Source organism: Tamandua tetradactyla, chromosome 10, assembly GCF_023851605.1.
Source record: "Tamandua tetradactyla isolate mTamTet1 chromosome 10, mTamTet1.pri, whole genome shotgun sequence".
NCBI classification, from domain to species: domain Eukaryota; kingdom Metazoa; phylum Chordata; class Mammalia; order Pilosa; family Myrmecophagidae; genus Tamandua; species Tamandua tetradactyla.
In genome coordinates, this window is record NC_135336.1 from 78,966,195 (window position 1) to 78,990,366 (window position 24,172).

At 37.7% G+C, this 24,172-nt stretch overlaps 1 long non-coding RNA gene across 4 annotated transcripts in view; it reads left to right on the forward strand.

The window, feature by feature from the left end:
* Positions 1-429: 429 nt before the first annotated feature.
* Positions 430-24,172, forward strand: part of LOC143648003 (uncharacterized) — a 122,848-nt gene continuing 99,105 nt past the window's right edge. For 2 of the 4 annotated variants that reach the window (XR_013158308.1, XR_013158305.1), the window contains exon 1: positions 431-744. This is a non-coding gene — a long non-coding RNA (uncharacterized LOC143648003). Of the gene's footprint in view, positions 745-24,172 lie in introns of all 4 variants that reach the window. The other 2 variants (XR_013158307.1, XR_013158306.1) reach the window with 2 other exon arrangements.

Here is a 24,172-nt window from a genome sequence, read left to right on the forward strand (position 1 = left end):
GATCTTACACAGTGTTTAATATCATTGAGTCTGAGGTCAGTAAATGTGAATTTATAAGCTGGCTTCTTTCCATGTTGCTTGATTTTTCCAAGCTCAATTTCTTCATCTAAAAAAATGGGTATATTGTAAGAAACTATACCCTAGATTTATAGTAGAAGGAAAGGAATAACATGATAAGTTCTTGGCAGGATGCCTTCAAGAAATATTAAGTTTGTAAATCATGATATACAAAAACGGGATGGTACTTGAAGCAGAATACACGGCAGTATTTCACACTTTTGAATGGCAGCCAAATCAAAAGGGAGCAGATATTCCCAATTCCTTCAGAGGGTGTGCTGGTTGGAAACCATTATGCGTCTTAGAAAAGCCAGGTTCTTTTAATCCAGTCTCGCGGGGCAGACCTATTGTTGGGTGGCACCCTTTGATTAGGTCATTTCCATGGAGATGGGCGTCACCCTTGAGGGTGGGTCGTAATCCACCTTCTGAACTCTTATAAGAGGGAGACCCTTTGGAAAATATACAGATGTTTGGAGACAGAAAATGCCCTGGGGGATGTTAGGCTAAAAGATCCAGAGTTTGCCTCAGGGAAGCTAAGAAGCACCCACACACACTCAGAGAGAAGCCACTGGATTCAGAAGCTGCAAGCCATGAAAAGCAGGAACAAAGGACCAGAAGACGTCAGACACTTGTCTTCCCAGCTGACAGAGGTGTCCCAGATGCTGGCAGCCTTTCTTCAGAGTCCAGGTATCATCCTGTTCATGCCTTAATTGGGACATTTTCATGGCCTTGGAATTGTAAATTTGTAAACTAATAAATCCCCTTAAAGAAACCAATTCATTTCTGGTATATTGCATTCTGGCAGCTTCAACAAAGTGAAATGGAGGGCATACCTGTAAAGAAGCAGATTTTATATTAGTACAAAGATAATGATTCTAGTGATTTGAGCTTTTGAACAATTTAGGCTGCCTTAAATATTCCTGAACCCCTTTTCACAGGACTTATTCAGGCAGGAGCTGAATAAATTTTTGCCAGAAACCTTCCAGAATGAATTCCCACGTTTGAAAGATGATTGTGCTATAGACTTTTCCTTCAAATTCTAAGATTATTATGGTTTTGAAGTCTGCAAGATTTTTGGAAATTTTTCCTATGTCAGATGTACCCAATAAGATAAATGAATTTGGGGGGCCTTAAAGTCTGGAATAGATGAAACACATAACAAAGGACATATTGTAACTATGTTACAATACAAGATAAAGTGATATTCATTATGTTTCCAGGCTTTATGTCCATGCTGTATGTGGTACATAGTACTGTACATGACATAGAATTATTCAAAATTCTCAGACATTATTCTTGGGGCTCATCCTACATGAATTTTAGATAATTGCAATTTGTAGGTAATTGCAATTGTGGTAATTGAACTTTGAAAATAACTGTCTATCTAAAACAGTTTTTAAAATGATAATATATCTTGAAATTTGGGGAGCTGCTGAACAACAATAATGTTAAAAATTCATATTTTAATAGCAGTTATAGTTACAAGCAAAAGTTAGAGGCTGGGAGTGGAGGATAAGTCTACTGAATGAACTATCTATAATGATCTTGATCCAAATTCTGTAGGGCTAAATATGAAGAAGGTCTTGCTGCTAACTAGAGAAAGGACAAAATAAAGGCATATTTGAAATTAAACATCATGTTTACATCAAGTGATGAGATTTATGGGCCAGGAAAGATTTCTAAGGAGGAGGTTAGATCTTATACATTATAAAAGATGAAAGAGAGCTTACCTTTGGGTGTTCTGTTAAAAACATAGCTTATTTTGAAATAGTCCTTCTGAGAAACATGTTAATAGCCTGGATAGAGAAGGTGCAGTGCTACAGCATAAGTAGTCATCTACCATTCACTGAGCACAACAGTTTACTTATTTACTAGTTGCCACTATGCTAACAGGTTATTATCATAAAGGGGGTATGTTCACCTCATAAACTGTCTAAAAAGTTCATGGTTTGTTTGTTTACAGTTAAGGAAATATGTGAATGTTTCCCTTACTTTATGATTGTCTAAGTTTTTGTTTTTAATCCCGAACAACAGTTCTCTCCATCATTTAGTGTTTAAAGCTTCTCTGATCAGTACATTGTTTTTCCCCAATACTACAGATCTTTTTGGTTTCTACTATGCTTTCTTCAGAGTTTTTCCTCCATATTTCACTCATCCTCTACTCCTTCCACCCTCCTATTGATCTTCAGCATTCTCAAGGTAAATCATCCAAAATCTAAGATTTCTTGGCAGCAGAGACAGCATTTTTGAAATCTACAAGAGCAGCATTTTAAATTTTAGAGGCTTTCCTCCTCTTCTTTCTGTTACAGTAAATCTGGTTGATGTCAGTTTTAGACTGCTCGTGTTAAAGTGACTTGGAAAGCTTCATTCATTAAATACTTTCGATGAGGATAGAGTTTTTAAATCCATTTTCACAATGGATAAACTGCAATGTACTCCAGCAGCAGAAATTAAGTGGTATTCTCTAGAGGAAATGAATTATTTAAGTTGGAAGAACATTCATGAATGTTGGAGTAAAATTGGTTAAGAAATGAGAAAATGAGATGAAATCAAATCATGATTTAAAACAGGGTTTGTATCTGGAAAAATCTCTCAAATTCTCTAGGTTTTATCATTTCTTTCTATAGAACTAAGGAACAGATCTGCTAATTAACAAAATTTCTTCCAATTCAAAACATCTATAATTCTAAGAAATAGTTCTTTTCTAAAAACACTAGTTTTGAGTTTGATTCATCATTCAATTAATGAAGAAAACTAACTCTCCTTCCCTAAAGATATATATTATGTCAGTGTTGTTAAAAAATAAAGCAAAACAAAGAGACCTAAATTCATCTGCAATACTACAGATTCCCTGTTAACTTTTATGTATTTTTGGTGCATCCATGTGAAAGTAGGGCTTCCAGAATTATTAAACAGGGCTTCCAGAATATTTAAAATACTCAAATTATTGAATATCCTTCAAGGTATTAATATTTGTTGCAACATATTGTATACTAGAGTCCAAAGTATATTTCCTTGATCTATGTTTTAGATGATTAGTGAAAAACATGTAAATTTTTTGGATAATCCTTTTGATTGAAAATATATCAGTGTGATAATTGAAGCAGTTAAATACCTATGTATATACTTCCTCAACAAATGCCTAAATATAAAGATATTTCTAATATAAAAGGGGGTAACCAGTAATTTTTATAGATCTGTATTGAAATAGATCTGCTTGTTTCTTTATTATAGAAGCATTCAATATTTAACACACAAATCTGGACTTGTGTTGGTTTGCTAGCTGCTGGAACGGAACACAGAACTGGAGCAGCTTTTACAAAAAGGGAATTTATGGTGCTGTGACAGCAAGATATTCACAAGAGTATACTCACATAAATTGCTAGTTTACAGTTCTAAGGAAGTGGCAGTGTCCAAATTAAGGCATCAAGAAGAGATTACCTTCACTCAAGAAAGGCCCATGGGTCAGGAACATCTCTGCCAGCTGGGAAGTCAAATGGCTGGATCTGCTGGTCCCTTGTTCCTGGGCACTGTTGCTTTCAGCCTCTGTTCCTGCGGGGGTTCCTCACTTTGTTTCTCCAGGGCTGTCTTTTATCTCTTTGGCTCCCCTTGGCTCTCTCTAGGTTCTGCTTGCTTAACACCTCATGGTGACATCTGCTGGACTCCAAGCATCTCCAAACATCTGGGCAATTGTGTTAGAACTGGGCTCTGTCATTTCTGCTGCTTCTGACACTTTCCAAATGTTTCCTCTTTTAAAGGATTTCAGTAAACTAATCAAGACCCACCTGGAATGGGTGGAGTTATACCTCCCTCTAATCAAAGGTTAACACCCACAATCAGATGTGTCACATCCAATTTTACCTAAGCCAGTAGTTGCTTCATTATGGTTATAGAGTAGTCAGGATTCCCTAGGGAAATGGACACAATATCTCGCACACGTGGGCATAAAAGGGATTTATTATAGGATTTATTCACATGACCATGAGGCGGGCAAGTCCAAATTCCATAGGGCAGGCAGAAAGCTAGAAACTGAGATGCTGGTATTGAATTACCCAGTGGAAGTTAGCTGGCTGAAATAGAGGTAGAAATTCTTCTTTCTGACTTCTAAAATCCTCAAATCTGACTTTAAGACCTCCAACTGCTTGAAAGAGTAAATTCCCCACATTGCTGAAGGCAATCTCTTTTGTGGATTGTAGCTGTAATCAGCCATCTGTAAAAGCTTCAACTGATTATAAATGCAAATCCATCTAGGAAATACTCTCAGTAACAATCAGACCAGTGGTCCCTTGACCAAATAACAGGACAACATAATGTTGCCTAGTCACATTAATTTATGAAATTCACTATCATAAGTTATATTTGCAGTATGCTTTAAAGTGTAATATTTTTGCAATAAAGTATAACTATTACCTCTGAGATACAAATATTACCTCTGAAATCCTAAGCAACTTGCTCATGTAGCTAATACATCATCAGAGCAAGGACATAAACAAAACATTTTGCCCCAGAGTCCATATTTTAATCACTGTGCTAAAAAGTAGAGTGAGAAAAGTTCAGTTCTCACAAAACAAAGCTATATTTCTAAATCAAATAATGGCTTAATAGTGGATGAATTTATAAAATCTATGCATGTATCAGGTGAAAGATACTTCAATGCATGCTCTAAAAGGTCAAAAGCTCAAAAAATTTTGGAAGCATTCCAAAAAGAACCTAAAAATATAGAGAAAATTCAGTAAATAGATACATTTTTTTCTTTTCTCCTTCAAGTAAAGTTTAAAAAGGAATGAAGTGTTAAATAAAATATAAGAATGAAGGAAAGATTACTGATACTCATATGGTTCAATCAGTGCTCAATACCATTTCTGAATTTACTCTTAATTCTATAAATCATATTGGTGGTGGGTTCTCTAAGAAAGAGGTATGGCCAAAGGATCATTTCTTTTAGTCTAGGGTAATAATTGAAAATATAAGTGCTAAAAGGAATAGTTGATGGTAGAATTTCCCCAAGCAGGCATTAGCATCCAGAACCTAGGCTTCTGGATTTTCTTTTCAGAAGAGTGATTAAAGTACTGGAGAATGGTTGAGATTTGATGCAGTAAAGGGGAGAAAATTCTGAATTGTTCATTATTTGATGTGGGTGACTATGTTCAATTAGTTAAAGCAACGTCTTTCATTCTGTGAAATTTTCATGGCAGTGATTTTAGAAATCCTTCAAAAAAGAAGAAAAACCTCTCCATGAATATTTAATTGTTCTCTTGAAAAATGCAAAATCCTTCTGTGTATTTTGCTATAATTAATCTGATAAGAACCACAAAAAAAAGTGAACATCAAATTTCCATTTGATGTTTCCTTTAAATATGTGAGGGTGTGAGCTACCAGTATATCTACTGGTGTAGTGGACATTTTTATGTTTCCATGGTTATGATAAGAAGGTTAAATAAGGGCCATACTTTATTTGATGGTTATCAGAAGCAGACATGACATAGTTATTGAAAAGTCAGGTTGCATATTAAATCTGTCATCCCTATGGAATATTAAGAATATTTTCTCTCAATTTTAAGTAGTTTTACATTATATAAAAAGCTTTTTAAAAACTCTGCTCAATCACTTTTTAAATCGCAAATAATACATATTTTACAACATAGTGAAATCTTTATTTTCCCTTGATCTAAGAAAATATTTAAGTACCATAAATCATCAGCATGGTATAATTTAGGAATGATTCAAATGAAGCAAATAAGGTGTTTCATCCTTGGTGCCTGCTATGTGCAGAGCTACCTTTAAAGTGAAACAGCCTCATAAGGTTTTCACCCTTGTTTGGAGGCCCATATTAGAGTTCTAATTAAACTAGAACCTTTCTAGAAAGGCCATCTATTGCTAGAGACACAATGGATTATCATGGAGACTTGGAACGAAGCAGAGATGACAAATTATCTCTCTCAAAATAAATGGCGCCAGAAAAACATAACCAGAATTTCTTCACATTAAGAATACAGATAAGGCAAGAGGGCATGGTTGGTCAGCACAGCTTTTCATCTCAAGCAGTATTAAGTTTTCCAAGTGATTTGTGAAGCCTCCTCTTGTCCATTGGTGTGAAGTTAGAAATTATGATTGTGCCACTGAAGTACCATCTTTGTAACATCTCTCTGTTCTTTTGTATTAAATTCAGACATTCAATCCAATTATACCTCCTCTTTGTTCTGAAAAATCTGACCAGTTATAGCAAAAGCATTTAAAATGTTGAATGCTGAATGCAGAAGATTGATTTATATTCCTTTCTTCATTATTTAGTAAGCAGGTGACATGAACTAATCTTTAATACTCTCTTATGTTAATCTTAACAGTAAAATGGGACTACTAATAGGCACATTCCTTGCCTACCTATAGTTACGATGAAAATAAAATCATGGATGCAATTTTTAAAATGTAAAATAATATAAACTTATTAGCTGTATTGTTTTCTGGGGCTAGAAAACATTATAGTGTCATTCTCACAGTTCAAGAAGCACCCTATGTGCAAGAAAAGGATGGCAGGAAGTTATACAACTTGTTGTCTATTAATAGTGCATGTAATTTGGTTACATGGCTATCTCTCTTTTAGAAAGACAAAGCATGATAAAATTTGGAACAACAAAATATTCTAAAAAATAACTTCTAGACAATTGTGGTTTTTAAAGATTTAATGCAATTTTATTGAGATATGTATATATTTTATATTCACATACCATATAATCATCCAAAGTATACAATCTCATCATACAACTGTGCATTTATCATCACAATCAACTTTTTTTCTTTCTTGTGAAAATAATATATATACAAAAAATCATAAATTTGAAGCAAATCTCAACAACTAGTTGTAGAACAGATTTCAGAGTTTAGTATGGGTTATAATTCCATAATTTTAGGATTTTGCTACTAGCTGCTCCAAGACACTGGAGACTAAAAGAAATTTCAGTATAATCACTCAACAGTCATACTGATTTGTTAAATCCTATCTTCTCTCTCTTTTTTTTTTTCATGATGAAGTTAAAATGGTCCTTGCTCAGATATCCCTGAAGATTGAGAGAAAAATCAAGTGAGAGGAAGGAAGTTTAACTGAGAAATTTGGATTTAGCAAATGATTGTGACTATTGACTCATTATAAAGATTTCTGCTTTTAGATCTTGTGTTTTAGAATAGCTAGAAGGAAATATCTAAAGTTGTTGAACTGTAATCCCATAGCCCTGATCTTTGACAATGATTGACTAACTGGATTGGAAAAAAAAGTCACTTGCCCGTGTTTGTATGTATCTACTTCTGAGTGTTTTATTTTGTTACTGTCGTGCAGTAACTTAGCTCTATTGTAAGTCTTATAATTGGGTAGATGCCAATACTAGTGGTCAATAAAAGGAAAGAGTAAAAGGTACATGGTGTATGGAGTTTTTCTTTTTCTTTTTAATTCTTTTTCTAGAGTAATGCAAATGTTCTGAAAATGATCATGGTGATGAATACACAACTATGTGATATTGTGATATGTGACTATATACTTTGGATTGTATGGTGTGTGAAAATATCTCAATAAAAATACATTTAATAAAATCACTTGACCACAAATGTGAAGGTTGATTTCTGAGCTCTCAATTTTATTCCATTGGTTTATATGTTTGCACTTGTGCCAGTACCATGCTGTTTTGATTATTGAGGCTTTGTAATAAGTTTTCAGATTGGAAAGTGTGAGTCCTCCAACTGTGTTCTTCTTTTTTCAAGGTGGCTATAGCTATTTGAGGCCCTTTACCTTTCCTTATGAATTTGATGATTGGCTTTTCCATTTCTGCAAAGGAGATTTTTGGAATTTTGATTAGGATTGTGCTCAATCTGTAAATCACTTTGGATAGAATTGACATTTTAAAAATATTTAGTCTTCCAGTGCATGAACACAAAATATCTTTCCATTTATTTCAGTTTCCTTTCAGCAATGCTTCATACGTACAGGTCTTTTTCACATCCTTGGTTAAATTTATTCCTAGATATTTGATTCTTTTTGTTGCTATTGTAAATGGAATTTTTAAAATTTTCTCTTTGGATTGTCCATTATTAGTGTGAACATTTCCCCCTCTTTATGTAACTTTTGTCCCACCGTACTTCTTTATATTTTGTGATTATCAGGATTATTTCTTATTCAATTGTATTCTAATTCATACGAATTAAAGATTAAAGTTATCTATTGAGGAGACAGTTCTATTGGGTTCTTCGTTTACCCATTTAGTCACCTTTACTGAAGATCTTCATGCCTTCACACTGCTCCAAGCTTCGCAGTCCTGTCTTTTCCTTTCAACCTGAAGAACCCCTTTCATCAATTTTTGTAGGATAGGTCTTTGGGTGACTAACTCTCTAAGTTTCTGTTTATATGTGAATGTCTTCAACTCTTCCTTATTTTTAAAAGACAGTTTTGCCAGATAAAGACTTCTTGAATGGCAGTTTTTTTCTTTCACTACCTGCTGGTTTAAAGCTGTCATGTACCCCAGAAAAGGCTAAACTCTTTTAATCCATTAATCCAGTGGGTGCTGACCTGTTGTAGGTGGGATCTTTTGCTTAGGTTATTTCAATTGAGATGTAACCTACCTCATTCAAGGTGGGTCTTTTTAAAAATTTTCATACAATAGTTTAATTTTTAAAATGTCCTAATTAACAAGTTTAAGGAGAAGTTTTATTTTGCAACAGCAAAGCACTTTTTTCGTACTATTACAAATACATGCTATTGGGTAGTCTTTTGGTTGGATTTTCTGATTTTTGTCCAAGTTCACTATGTGGAAGTTCAGTCTCATTTTCTTAATATTATTCATACCTTATAGATCAACCAGTTATAGTTGCCAGGGTTCTATAGGGAAACAGAACTAACAGGAGAGATCTGTAAATATGAAATTTTATAAAAGTGTCTCATGGAACTGTGGGGATGCACAAGTCCAAATTCTGCAGGCCAGGCCATGAGCTGGCAAATCCAATGAAGGTCTTTGATGAATTCCCCAGGAGATAATGGCTGACTAGAGCGGAGAGAGAGAGATTCTTTTTTTTTACTTCTCCTTTAAAACCGTCAATTGATTAGATTAAATGTCACTCATTGCAGAGGATCAAGATGGGTTTCAATCCTTTTACTGGAGTCCTTTATAAGAGGATAAGAGACAGAAAAAACCAAGAAGGTTTAAACAGGAAAGCCCCAGAGAAGCAAATGAGCATCCACAGAATCTGAAAGAGCCACTAAAGCTAGAAGCTGAAAGCAGCGAAACCCAGGATAGAAGGACCAGCAAAGACCGGCCATATTCCTTCCCATGGGACAGAAGTGTCCAAGATGCCAGCAGTATTTCTTCAGAGAAGGTATCCTCCTGTTGATGCCTTAATTTCAAAGTTTTTATGACCTTAGGATTGCAACTTGTAAGCTAATAAGCCTCCATTGTTAAAAAGCCAGTCCATTTCTGGTATATTGCATTTCAGCAGCTTTAGCAAACTGAAACAGTACGTTAAATATACCATGCCACTTGCTTCCATGGTTTCTGATGAGAAATTGGCACTTAGTCTTATTGAGAAGCCTATCTTCTCTCTTATAACTTTTGTTTCTCCTTTGATCTTTCTCCTACTCAGGGATATTTGGGCTATGCCCATTCTAACTTTTTCATGTTGGAAAGGGCTGTCAATAATATGGGATAGGGGGATGGAACTAGTTGATGTTCTGGAGAGGCTGGCCTGTCTGTATTTAAGGATTTATCCGGTCTAGAAATTGCATGGCAATGTAGGTTTCTGGAAAGTAATCCTAGTGCTGGAACCTTTGTAGAATCTCATGTAAATCCATAGGTGCTCTTTAGGGTTGGCAGGAATGGTTTTGACTAGGGTTCACAAACCGTAAAAATAGCCTCTCATCTCTATTTGAACTCTCTTAGCCATGATAACTTATCTGTTACTTCTTATCTTATCTTCTTATACCTTATCTTTTTCTTTTCCCCTTTTGGTCAGGATGGCATTTTCGATCCCATGGTGCCAGGGCCAGGCTCATACCTGAGGGTGATAACCCACATTGCCAGGGTGACTTTCACCCCATGTGGGGGAGGGGTAATGATTTCACCTGCAGCATTGGTTTTAGAGAGAGAGAGAGGGCACATCTGAGCAACAAAAGAAATCATTTGGAAATAACTCTTAGGCATACATATAAGTAGGCTAAGCTTCTCCACTACATAAATAAGCTTCACAAGAGCAAGCATTATCAAGTAGAGATATGGATGAAGCTGATCTGGTTAGGACTAAGGTATATCAGAAGACTGGGTAAAGGATGATATCATCCATATTTAAAATTTCAACTTTATGTGAGACTAAAGGGAGAGATATTTATTTGATGCAAAATTTATATTTTGGGTAGTGCATTTCCTAATTTAACATGTATGGTCAGTTTAATTGAAAACCATAAGTACAGGGAATCTTGAATAGGGCATGAGATTTTGTTGGTTTGTCCAGGTTAGTGTGATGCCCCAATAAATCTCAGAGTAATTTGGACAGTGAATAAAGAAGTATTTGCAAAATTCCCTGGGGGGAATGGGGAGAAAAGGAGAAATATTCAACTTCCCCATTTGGGGAATTTCTGATATTCTCACAAACAGTGGGGACAACAAAATCAATAGGCCAAAACCTCGATCTCAGAAATTACCCCTTTGAAACTTATCCCTGCAAAGGATAGGCTAAGCCTACTTAAAATTAGACCTAAGAGTCATCTCCAGAGAACTTCTTTTGTTGCTCAGATGTGGCCTCTCTCTTTAAGCCAATACAAGTGAACATACTGCCCCCCCCCCCCATGTGGGATATGACTCCCAGGGGAATAAATTTCCCTGGCAATGTGAGACAGAAATCCTGGGATGAGCCAGGACCTGGCATCGAAGGATTGAAAAAAAACTTCTAGATCAAAAGAAGGAAGAGAGAGACAAATATGAAATGAGACAAAATAAAGTGTTAGTAGCTAAGTGATTTCAAACATAGTTAAGAGGTTATAGTGGAGGTCTTACTTGCTTAGTATATAGATATCCCTTTTTCAGTTTATGCTGTGTTGGAGTGGTTAGAAGAAAGTACCTGACTGTAGAGTTGTGTTCCAATAGGCTTGTTTCTTGAAGATGACCGCATAAAGATATAGCTTTTACCAGCTGACTGTGTGGTTGGGAAAACCTTGTGTCTGATGCTCCTTTTATCTAGGATATGGACAGATGAGTAAAAACTATGGATAAAAAGTAAACAGATAATAGGGGAACAGAGGTTAAAATAAACTGAGTAGATTGAAATACAAATGGCCAATGAGAGGGAGGGGTAAGGGGTATAGTATGTATGAGTTTTTTCTTTTTTATTTCTTTTTCTTGGAGTGATATAAATGTTCAAAAAATGATCATGGTGATGAATACACAACTATGTAATAATATTGTGAGCCACTGATAGTACACCATGTATGGAATGTTTGTATGTCAAGCATGTTTTTATGTTTGTATGTGAAGTTAAAAAAAAAAGAGCAAGCCTAGAGATCAAGGGGTTGGCTTATTGATTTTGATGTCCATATTGTTTGGCACAGTATTATGAGTTTCCCTGGTGGTAAAGTTTAATAGCCTCATATTTTTTCTCCCATTCCTTAAGGGACTTTGCCAATACTTTTTGATTATCTGCTTAATATACCCTGGGATATATCCAGGCATTACATTAAACTATACAGGATTACAGACCCAATTCTTATTCTTGGATCCCTGTGTTTGGGTTGTTTAAATGATCTGTCCAGACAGGTTGAGTTAGATTATGTGCTACAGAAGTCCTGGACAAAATAAACCTTTCTCCCTTTAGTCTTATAGAGTAGGTGAAGTTCTAAAATACAAACAATGTCTTCCTTACCCCTGTATCCTGAATTACCTTAATTCCAACCTAAGATTGACTTCATTCTTATCTCTAAATACCAGATTATAACTATGTAACACAGGATCTCAAAATCCAGAAATAACAATTACTGATCCAGACTAAATGTGACTGCTATAACAACTTACAATCTAGGCCCCAATTTTCTTGTAATTATTTTCTAAATGAGACCATACAATATTTGTTCTTTTGTTTCTCTCTTACTTTGCCTCACAAAAATGTCCCACAGATTCATCCACATCGCATGCCTCACAACTTCATTCTTTTTTGTGGCAACACACTATTCGATCATATTTATACACCATTGTTCACCAATGTATTTCTCAGTGTATCTGTCAGCCACATCCATCCATTGGGCATCACGTATAAAGTTCACAGTCAGCAATTCATCAACACTCTCAATTTTAGACAATTTCATTGTTTCCAAGAGAAAAATAACCAATAAACACACTTTCACCAGGTACAAAACTCAAACTTTCCTTTGATTCTTGCCCTTCCCTCCATTATTTACCACCGGTATTGCCACGGTACTGTTGATGTTTTCCTGTTAAGCATAGTCTATAGCATGCAATAGCAGTTTTTCCCCAATGCCCCCAATTATACACTCTTTGTCCAAGATTAATACCTTTGAAATAGTTCATTCAAGAAGTTATGTATATTTGTAGTGTTAATCAGTGGGACACATAGATCTATACAACCTCTTCCAATCATGTTCACCTTCAATATGGCAATATTGCTTATAGACCCATCAGTGAACCAACTTCACTTCTATCTATTCCCTTACATTTAAGTTCAACCCCTTTAGAAACCATTCACCAATCTCCAGTTTCCATGTATCTCTAGGTTCCTTACATTATGCATTACAAGCCTCTGACTTTTCCTTTACTATGGTCATAAAAGTAGAATCATACAGTATCTGTCCTTTTGTGTATGACTTATTTCACTCAGCATTATGTCTTCAAGGCTCATCCACCTTTGCCATGTGCTTCAGGATATCATGCGCTTCAGGATGTTATACTGCTGTATAATGTTCCATCACATATACATAGCATGTTGAGTTAATATACTCATCTGTTGCTAGGCACTTGTATTGTTTCCATCTTTTGGTCATTGTGAATAATGCCACTATGAATATCAGTGCAAAAATGCCAGCTTGTGTCACTGCTTTCAGCTCTTTTGGGTATATACTGAGTAGTGGTATTGCCAGGTAATAGGGCAACTCAATATTTAGTTTTCTGAGGAACTGCCAGACTGTCTCCCATAGTGAATGTACCATTACACATTCCCACCAACAGTGCATAAGTGTCCTAATTTCTCCACATCCTGTCCAATATTTGAAGCTTCCTGTTTGTTTAATATCAGCTATTCTTATAGGTGTGAGGTTGTATCTCATTGTAGTCTTGATCTGCATTTCCCTTATAGCTAATGAAAATGAAATAATGAAAATCCTGTGCTTTTTTGCCATCTGCATTTGCTTTTCAGAAATTTGGGATACAAAAGCATTTTATTTTGAGAAATTCCCATATATCTGTTTTTTTTCTTTTGCTTGTGGAGTCCACCAGCCAGCAAATGAGAAATGGGAAGGGGGACATAACTATTGATTCTGCAGAAATAAAGGATTTAAGATGACACTTTGAACAAATATACGTTAATGATTTAGACAATTTAGATGAAATGGATAACTTCCTAGAAAGGCTTGAAAACCAACATTGACTTGAGAACAAATAGATTCTGAACAAACTAATCAAAGTAAAGTAATTGAATCAGTCATCTTGAAGCTTCCCAAAAAGAAAAGTACAGGCAGAGATGGCTTCAAATATGAATTCTACCAAGAATTCAAGAAAAAGTTAGTACCAGACCTCTTCAAACTCTCCAAAACAAAATTGAAGAAGAGGGAAAGCAACCTAACTCATTCATTGAAGCCAACATTACCCTAATGCCAAGCCAGAAAAAGATACTAAAAGAAAAGAAAATTAGAGACCAATCTCTTTAATGAATATAGATGCAAAAATCCTCAACAAAATACTCGTAAATAGAATCCAGTCCCACACTAAAAGAATTATACACCATGACCAAGCAGGATTTATTCCAGGTATGAAAGGCTGGTTCAACATATGAAAATCAAGTAATGTAATATACCATATCAACAAATCAAAGCAGGAAAAAGCAGATAATCATCTTGATTGATACAGAAAAGGCATTGACAACGTTCAACATCCTTTCTTGATGAAAAGGACAGAGATAGAAGTGAATTTCCTCAACATAGTAAAGGGAATATATGAAAACCCAGAGCTAACATCATTGCCAGTGGGGAAAGACTGAAAGCTTTCTCTCTAAGATCAGGAACAAAACAAGGATGCCCACTGTTACCACTGGTATATGATATTGTGATAGAAGTTCTAGCCACAGCAATTAGATAAGAAAAAGAAATAAAAGGTATCCAAATTGGAAATTAAGAAGAAAGCAGTCACTGTTTGCAGATGACATGGTACTAAACATTGAAAATCCCCAAAAATCTACAGAAAAACTACTAGTGCTAATAAATGAGTGCAGCAAAGTGGCAGGGTGCAAGAGCAACATCCAAAAATCAGTAATGTTGTAACTGAGGATACAAAAGAGCTCTGCACAGAAAACTACAAGAAACTGCTAAAAAGAAATTATGGAACGCCTAAATAAATGGAAGGCATACAGTGTACATGAATTAGAAGACTAAATATAGCTAAGAAGTCAGTTCTACCCAAAGTGATTTATAGATTCAATTGCAGAAATAGAAAAAGCAATAACCAAATAAATAAATTTGGCCAGGATAGCTAAAAATATATTAAGAAAATGAAGTGGAAGGTCTCATACTACGTGATTTTAAAGCATATTACATAGCTATAGTGGTCAAAAAAGTATGGTACTGACAAAAAGATAGATAAACTGACCAATGGAATTGAATTGAGTGGTCAGATAAAGACACTCACATCTATGGACAATTGATTTTTATAAGGGGGTTAAGGCAACCCTCCTGGGACAGAGCAGCTTCTCCAATAAATGTGTTTGGAGAACTAGATATCCCTCTACAAAAGAATGAAATAGGATCCATAGCTCATACCCTATGCAAAAATTAACTCAAAATGGATCAAAGACCTAAACATTAAAGATGAGACCATAAAACTTTCAGAAGAAAAATTTTAGAAGAAAATATAAGGATTACACCCAAAGCACAAGCAATGAAAAAAGAAACAGATAAATAGGATCTCTTCAAAATTAAACAGTTTTGTGCATCAAAGAACTTTGTCAGGAACATACAAGGCAGCCTATGCACTGGGAAACAATATTTGGAAACTACGTATCAGATAAGAGTTTAGTATCTGAAATATATAAAAATATTGTTCAACTCAATAACAAAAAGACAAACAACCCAACTAAAAAATGAGTGAAAGACATGAACAGACACTTCTCAGAAGAGGAAATACAAATGGTTAAAAGACACATGAAAAGATTCTGAACTTCACTGGCTATTAGGGAAATGAAAATCAAAACCACAATGAGATATCATCTCACACTCACTAGAATGACCATTATAAAACAAACAAACAAACAGTGAATAACAAGTGCTGGAGAAATTGTGGAGAAAGAGGCACACTTATCCACTGTTGGTGGGAATGGAAAAAGTTACAATGGCTCTGAAAGGCAGTTTGGCAGTTCCTCAGGAAGCTAAGTACAGAATTGCAATGTGATTCAGCAATCTCATTAATAGGTATAAAGTCACAGGTGCTGATGACAAGGACATAAATGGACATTTTCACATGGATGATTAGAGAAGCATTATTTACAATTGCCAAGAGTTGGAAACAGCTTGTGGTAGTTAGATTCATTTGTCAACTTGGCCAGGTGAAGGTACCTAATTCTGTTGCTGTGAACCTTATCTGTTGCTGATTACATCTGCAGTTGGCTAGGAGGCGTGCTTGCTTTGCAATGAATGATGTTTGACTTAATTGGCCGGTGCTTAAATGAGAAAGCATGATGTAGCATGGCCCGAGCAGCTCAGCATACCTCATCTCAGCACTCACAATTCAGCCCAGGCCTTTGGAGATACAGAAAGTAATCACTCCAGGGAAAGTTGTTGGAACCCAGAGGCCTGGAGAGAAGGCCAGCAGAGATCACCCTGTGTTTTCCCACATAAGAAAGAACCTCAGTTGAAAGTTAGCTGCCTTTCCTCTGAAGAACTAATGAAATAAATCCCCTTTTATTAAAATCCAATCTGTCTCTGGCATGTTGCATTCTGGCAGCTAGCAAACTAGAACACAGCCTAAATATCCATAAAGGATGAGTGGCCAAAGAAGCTGTGGAATACACATACAGTGGAATATTATGCAGTTGTAAGACAGGATAGAGTCATGAAGCATGTAACACTGTGGATGAAACTTCAGGATGAAACTTATTATGAGTGAAATTAGCCAGAAAGAAGAGGACAAATACTGTATGGTCTCACTAATATGAACTAACATTAATGAGTGAATTTCAAGAGCTGAAGTTAAGAACACAGTTTATCAGGAGATAGAAAGAGGGTAGAGATAAGGTATTTGCTGTTGAAGGAATACAGACTGTTCAACAGGATTCATTGTAAAAATTCAGAAATGGATATCACAATACTACTTGATTGTAGCACATTAATATAAATATGTTGAATGTAGGTGAACATGAATATGACTGAGGGAGAAGTGCTGGAAGCAGGTTTGAAACCAGAAGGAAAGATAGATAAAGACTGAGATGATAATTTAAGAATGCCTAAAGTGAACAGTGATGGTGATTAAATGTACAAATATAAAACTGTTTTTGCATGATGGAGAACAAATGAAAGCCAACATTGCAAGGTGTTGAAAATAGATGATATAAAGGGAAAAATACAATCAATGCATCTAGGGTCTATAGTCAACAGTAACATTGTAATCTGTTTCCAAAGACTGTAACAAAGGCATTATGTCAAAACTAAATGTCAGCAAGCAGGGGCATGGGGGAGGGATATGAGTTCTTTGTGGAAAAAAAGGAAATGTCTTCATATGGATTATGTTAGTGAAGTCATGTCTATTTACTTAGGTTGGATTGTATGATGTGTGAAGAAAACTGTTAAAAAATGTGAAGAAAGAGATGTACCTATTCACTACTGTTAGGGAAACTGAGAGGTGCTGCTCCTCTGGAGGGCAGTGTGGTTGTCCCAAAGGAGGCAAGGGATTGGGTTGCCATATATATGATCCTGCCACCTCATGACTAGGTATATACCTGAAGAAACTGAGTGTGGGGACACAAATGGATGTTTGTACGCTCGTGTTTATGGTGTTGGTGTTAATGGTGTTGGTGTTAATGATTCACAATGGATGGAGGTGGCCTAAGGGTATGGTGACAGGATAAAGGAAGGGAAACTGTGGTGTATACATACAATGGAATACTGGATGGCCAAGTCCTGAGGCATGCGACTAGGTGAATGAACCTTAATGATTGTATGTTGAATGAAATGTGAGAAACAAAAAGTCAACTACTATCAAGTCTTAGCGATGTAGACAAACAATACACAAACTCAGTGGGTTGAAGTCAAAGGCCTGGACTATCAGACTGTGGTCTATTGTAAAGGGTACCAGATTATAAGATTTTACAGCAGTCATATATATTCAGGGGTTATTGTTGTTATTTCTAAAGTCTGATAAATTGAGCTGTTTGTATATAACCTGGTAGTTCCCAGAAACTTTAGGTATTTATGTGACACCTGAGAATCAGAGTTAGAGCTCTGAAGTTATGAAAGTCAGTATTACTCCATGCAGAAACTGTTTTAAATGTTGAAAAAGGGATGAAACTTCAACTAGAGGTATGAATAAAGCTGATCTGGAAAGGACTAAGGTTAATCAGAATACATGGTATAGGATGATATGGTCCATATTTTAAAACCTCAACTTCTGAGTGAAACCAAAGTGAGAGAGATGTTTCTTTGGTGCAAAATTTATATTTTGGGTAGCTTATTACCTAACAACTTGTATTGTCAGTTTAGTGGAATACCAGAAGTACATGGAATCTTGAATAGGGCATGAGATCTTGTTGGTTTGTCCAAGATAGTGTGATTCCCCGATATTTTGCAGAGTAATTTGAGCAGTAAATAAAAAAGTATTTGCAAAGTCCCCTTGTGGGATTTAGGAGAAAGGAGGAAATATTCAACTTCCCCATTTGGGGAATTCCTAATTTTCTCACAAGCAATGTGTAAATCAATTCAATAGGCTGAGCCCTTGATCTTGGGGGTTGCCCCTATGAAACTTATTCCTGCAAAGGATAAGCTAATTTTGCTCATAAATATGCCTATAAGTCACTCCCAGAGAACCTCTGTTGTTGCTCAGATGGCCTTTCTCTCTAAACCAACTCAGCAAGTGAACTCACTACCCTCCCCCCTATATTGGACGACTCCCAGGGGTGTAAATCTCCCTGGCAGCATGAGATACAACTTGGACCGAGCCAAGATCGAGCATGATGGGATTGAGAAATCCTTTTTGTACAGTGGGGTCAGAGAGATAGGAGACAAAATAAAATTTCAGTGGCTGAGAGATTTTGAACAGAGTCATGAGGTTATCCTAGAAGTTATTCTTATACATTATATAGAAATCCCATTTTAGCTTATAGTGCATTAGAGTGGCAGGAGGGAAATTCCTGAAACTGTTAAGCTATGTTCCGGTAGCTTTGATTATTGAGGTAGACTGTATAATGGTATAACTTTTACAGTATAACTGTATGATTGTGAAAATCTTGTGTCTGATGCTCCTTTTATCCAGGATATGGACAGATGAGTAAAAAAAAAAATAGGGATAAAAATAAATATATAATAAGTGTGATAAGAGGTAAAATAATTTGGGTAGATTGAAATAGTAGTTCTCAATGAGAGGGTGGGGTAAGGGGTACAGGAAGCATGAGTTCTTTTTTTTTTACTTTTTATTTATTTTTCTGTATTGACTCAAATGTTCTAAAAATGATTATGGTGATGAATACACAACTATGTGGTCATATTGTGAGCCACTGAGTATATACCATGTATGGACTATATGTGAGTGATGATTTCTCAATAAAAATATTAAAACACACACACACACCACACACATATATTAAAAAGAGGAAAAAAGAACTTATGGCACATGGCAAAGGTAGTGCTGAGAGGGAAACTGATTGCCTTAAATGCTTATTCAAAAAAGAAAGGACAAAAATTGAGGACTTAAGGGTTCATCTGGGGGACAAAACAACAACAAACTAACCCCAAAGCAAATAAAAGAAGAGAAATAGCAAAAATTAAAGCATGTTAAATGAATGGGCAAAGAAAAGAACAATAGAAAGAATCAATAAACCCAAAAGGTGGCTTTTTGAGAAAATCAATAAAATCAATTGACCACTAGCAAAGCTGACAAATCAAAAAGAGAAAGAATGCAAAAAAACAAAATCAGAAATGAGGAGGGGGGGTCATTACCATGGACCCTGAAAAAATAAAAAAATCTTGAGGATACCTAGAACAACTATATGCCAACAAACTAGACAACTTACATGAAATGGACAAATTCCTAGAAACACATGGACAAGCTACACTGAGTCAAGAGGAAATAGAAGATCTCAAAAACCAATCACTAGTAAAAGGATTCAATCCTTCATCAAAATCTTCCTACAAAAGAAAAGCCCAAGACCAGATGGCTTCACAGGGGAATTTCATCAAACACCCCCCCACCCTAAATTAACACCAATCTTGCTCAAACTTTTCCAAAAAATTGAGGAAAAAGAAACATTTTCTAACTAGTTTTATGAAGCTGACATCACTGTAATACCAAAACCAGTTGACTTTTCGTTCCTCACATTTCATTCAATGTATAGTCATTAAGGTTCATTCACCTAGTCGCATGCCTCAGGACTTCATTCCTTCTTGTTGCCATCCAGTATTCCATTGTATGTATACACCACAGTTAAAGATGGTATAAGAAAGAAAAACACAGGCCAATCTCATTAATGAACATAGATGCAAAAATTCTCAACAAAATACTAGCAAATCAAACCCTGTGGCATATTTCTCAGGGACTGGAGCCTAGCCATACTTAGAATTTTTTAATCCTTCTCTCCCTCTCTAGGTTCACTCTCTGCCCCCCATATCTGTAACCTAGCTCACTGTTCCCCCCTTCCCCCTCTTGTCGTAGACCGCCCATTTCCATAGCCCACCACAAAACAACAGGCCTTCCTGTTATTCTCTATACTTCCCTATCCCCGAAACATACCCTTCTGCCTAGCAACTGCCGCTAAGCTTGTGTGAGTGGCTGTCTCCCCCTGACGTGTGCGCCCAAGACTCCACCCCTCCCCGAGAGTACTTAAGCCCCATGCTTACCCCGCTCTGGGTCGTCCGAGCCCCGGGGTCTTCGGACCCCAGACGTCTCACTCCTCGGGTTCCTGGGTGGCCCATCCCAGTGTGTATCAATAAAGCTTTAACCCGCATCTGGCCTCAGTGAAGACTTTACTCGCGACCGCCGGCTGGGGAAAGCGCCGGTTTCAGCTTACCCAGGTTAATTCCCTGCGAGCTCGCCCCAAACCCAACCAGTGTACCGGTCGCGCGGCCCGGCTGAAGCTATCAGCGGCAAAACCCAATGACACATTGAAAGAATTACATACAATGACCAAGTGGAGTTTATACCAGGAATGTAAGGGTGGTTCAACACATTATGTTCTTTGGATTTTATTTGTCAGACCTATATATTCATTTCCTCTTTCTCTTCTCACTCTTTAAGTTATTCTTATTGGTACTCTTCAATTCTGTACCATCCTCCAGACCTCCCTCTCCTGTCTTTTTTTTTTTTTTTCAGCTGACAGAACTCCATTTATTATTTCTTACAGATCTCATCTCTTGTTGGAAAATTCTCTCAGCATTTGTCTTAATTAGGTTATTTCCACAGAGATGTGACTCATCCACTTTTGGGTATTAACCTTTCATTGGAAGGAGGTGTGACTCCACCCAATCCAGAAGGGTCTTGATTACTTTACTGGAATCCTTTCTTTTGGGGTAGGTCTATTTGGATTTATTCTATTTGAGGTTTGTTGGGCTTCTTTGATTTGAATATTTATGTCTTTTATAAGGTTTTCCCCATTATATCTTTAACTAACCTTCTTAGCTCTTTACTCTTCTCTTCTCCTTCTGTGATACCAATTCTTCACATTTGTATTCTTTGTTTTTATCCATCATTCCCTTCAGAACTAATTCAAATCATTTCATCTTTTTTGCTATTTGTTCTTTTGCATGTTCAAAATCAGTTGTCCTGTCCTTTAGTTTGCTTATTCTTTCTCCTGCCTCTTCAAATCTGCTGTTGTATATCTTCAGTATGCTGAAGATTTGGTCTACAGCATCTTTAATCTCTGTTATATCTGCTATTTTTCTACTTATTCTTTCAAATTCTTCTTTATGCTCTTCTAAAGTCTTTTTGATCCCCTTTATGTCATTAGCCAACCCACTGATTTTATTTATGAGTTATATGCACTCATTAGTTGTTCCAAAGTCTGTGTCTCCTCCAGTGTTTTAATTTGTTCATTTTAGGTTGGGCTAAATCTTCATATACTTTGTGGTTTTCTGTTGCCTTTGAAGCATGTAAATATCTTGATAAGGTTACTTTGGAAGTTGATTGCCTTCAGTAGTCTGAAGTTTTGTATCTATGGAATAGGTGTAGAGCAGGATGAAGGGCATGAGGTGGGGCACAACAGTATGGTAATGGGTTATGGCAAAGACATAGGCATGGGTGCGGGGTACTACACTGGTGCATGGGGGCATGGGGTGTAGGGAATGGTATTGTGGATGGGTGATGGGGACTGCTGTAGTGGGTTGTAGCTTGGACATGCCTTTGAACTCAGGAGCAGAGTGTGGCATGGGAGACACAGGAGTAGGACATGGTGGGAGGTGGATCAGGGGACATGTGTGCTTGTGCAGAGGCTGGTGTGTGGGCAGGATGCAGATGGGCATGTGGAATGTGGGAGTCATGGGTATCAGAGTGTGGGGTTTGGGGTGCAGAGCTCAGTGAGGTGAGGGTGAGGTATGGGTTCTTCCTTGCATGGGTGGAAGAGGCCCAGGGAGACGAGGATGCAGGTGTGCACATGTGAAGGAGTGGGGGGAAGTTTTAAGGGACTTCAGGGCATGGATCAGGGGCAGGGTGCATGTGTGCATTTGTGCATGCTGTGGGCTAGGCTGAGCCCTGGTGCAAGCATGCAGATGTAAGGGTTAGGTCAGGGGTGCATGCATGTGTAGAGCAGGGGCTATGTGGTATGGATGCTCACGTGAGCATCTGCTGGGTATGGGAGCAGATCACTTGTGCCAGGAGGCAGGGCAAGGCTATGAGGCAGCAGGAGGCTGGGGTGGGAGAGCCAGGTGTTGAGAGGTTGGTGCATGGATGGATGGTGCTGGGATGGGCAGGACACTGGTATGCAAATGCTTGGGCTGGGGAGCAGAGCTCTGGTGTACACGTGTACAGAGCTCAGGGAGGGGATGGGTTGCATGCCTTAGTAGGTTGGGGGCAGGTGTAGCCCATATATTCAGATGAGTGCTTGCACCAAGCTGGTTGCCAGGGCTGGGGTGTGCATATATATGGGTCCAGGGAGGTGGGGACACATGGGTGCTGGGGCAGGCAGGATGTGGGTGTGTGCATGCACATGCATAGGTCTGGCAGAGTGTGAGGATGCTGAAACATGCATGTGCAGATCTCAGGGTTAGGGCAGGGAGAGGTAGTGAGATTGCGTGGGCTAGGGGTGAGTGTGACACAGATGACAGGTGAGTGCCTGTAAGAGGGAGGGAAGGGAAGATGAGGTGCAGGGGCAAGGGGCTGAGCACTGGTGATTGGTTTGGGGAGGGCCAGGGGAGAAACTGAGCACTTGTGGGGGAGAGGTGGGCATGACCAGAGTGGGTATGTGTGCATGCACAGGATAAGGGTTGGGGCTGGGATGCGCAGGTTGAGGGGCAGTCAGGATGGGGGTGTTTGGAGTGCCAGAAGGTAAAGTTGGGTGTGTGGGACATGGCGGGGGGGAGGGCATTGTAGAGTGTCAGGTTCAGGTGCATGGGGTGGGGGAGTCATGGATCAGGGGGTGGGGGCAGTGCAAATGGGTGTCTGGGTGTAGCATGTTCAAAGAACATGGCTTGGCTTACTTCCTAGTCCCATTTCCTGTCTGTGCACCATCATGGTGAGGGACATTGTTAACTTGGACAAATTGTGGTACCTGTTTATCTGGTTGCGCAAGTGCTGGCCTGCCTGTTGCAATAAGGACATTTCATAGAATTAGATCATGATCATGTCAGCCACATCCATAGCTGATTCTATTTGTAATCAGCCAAAGGGGAGTGTCTTCTACAATGAGTGATTCTTAATCTAATCACATGAAGCCTTTTAAGGAGGATTCAGAGGAGACAGGTTCTATTCCTGCTTCAGCTGGTGAGCCTCTCCAGTGGAGTTCATCCAGACCCTCCATCGGAGTCCTTGGCTTCACAGCCTGTCCTGTGGATTTTGGACTCTGCATTCCTGTGGTCACGTGAGACACTTTTATAAAGTTTATATTTGCAAGTGTTCCCTGTTGATTCTGTTTCTCTAGAGAACCCTAACTAATACATCTTGGAACCAGGAGTAGTTCTTAAGAAACAGAATCTTAAAAATGGGTTTTTAGGAATGGTTTTCTACTCTGACTGGACTCTGAGACACTAAAGACTCTGATTTCCATAATCAGAATGGCACTCCCAATCCACGGAGTGAGTTGGCAAAAGAGATAATCAAAAAATCATCATTTGATTCTCCTAATGCTTCGCTTGTACGAAGCCAGACTCTGGGGGATAATGTTTTTGACACCTTTACAGAGTTTTGTAGAAATAAGAGGTATAGAGATGGTTGTTGTTAGATATACTGACTACATTAAGGGGTGAAAGGAAGGGGTTAAGGCTTCAAACAAGATGCTTAAGCGCTGTCTGAAAGGTGTGGACATTTCTATGAGTATCCTGAAGGAAAATCTTACTTCCTGTAGGCGTAGACTTGAGATCTCTGAAAACCAGACTCAGAATCTTATTGTTAGAGTAGCAACTTTGTAACGTAAACTGAAATCTCAATCTTGCATGGTGTCTGTCGTTAAAGTGAGGGCATTGATTGGAAAGGAGTCAGACCCTGAAAAATGGGATGATGGCATATGGATTGAGAATGATGTC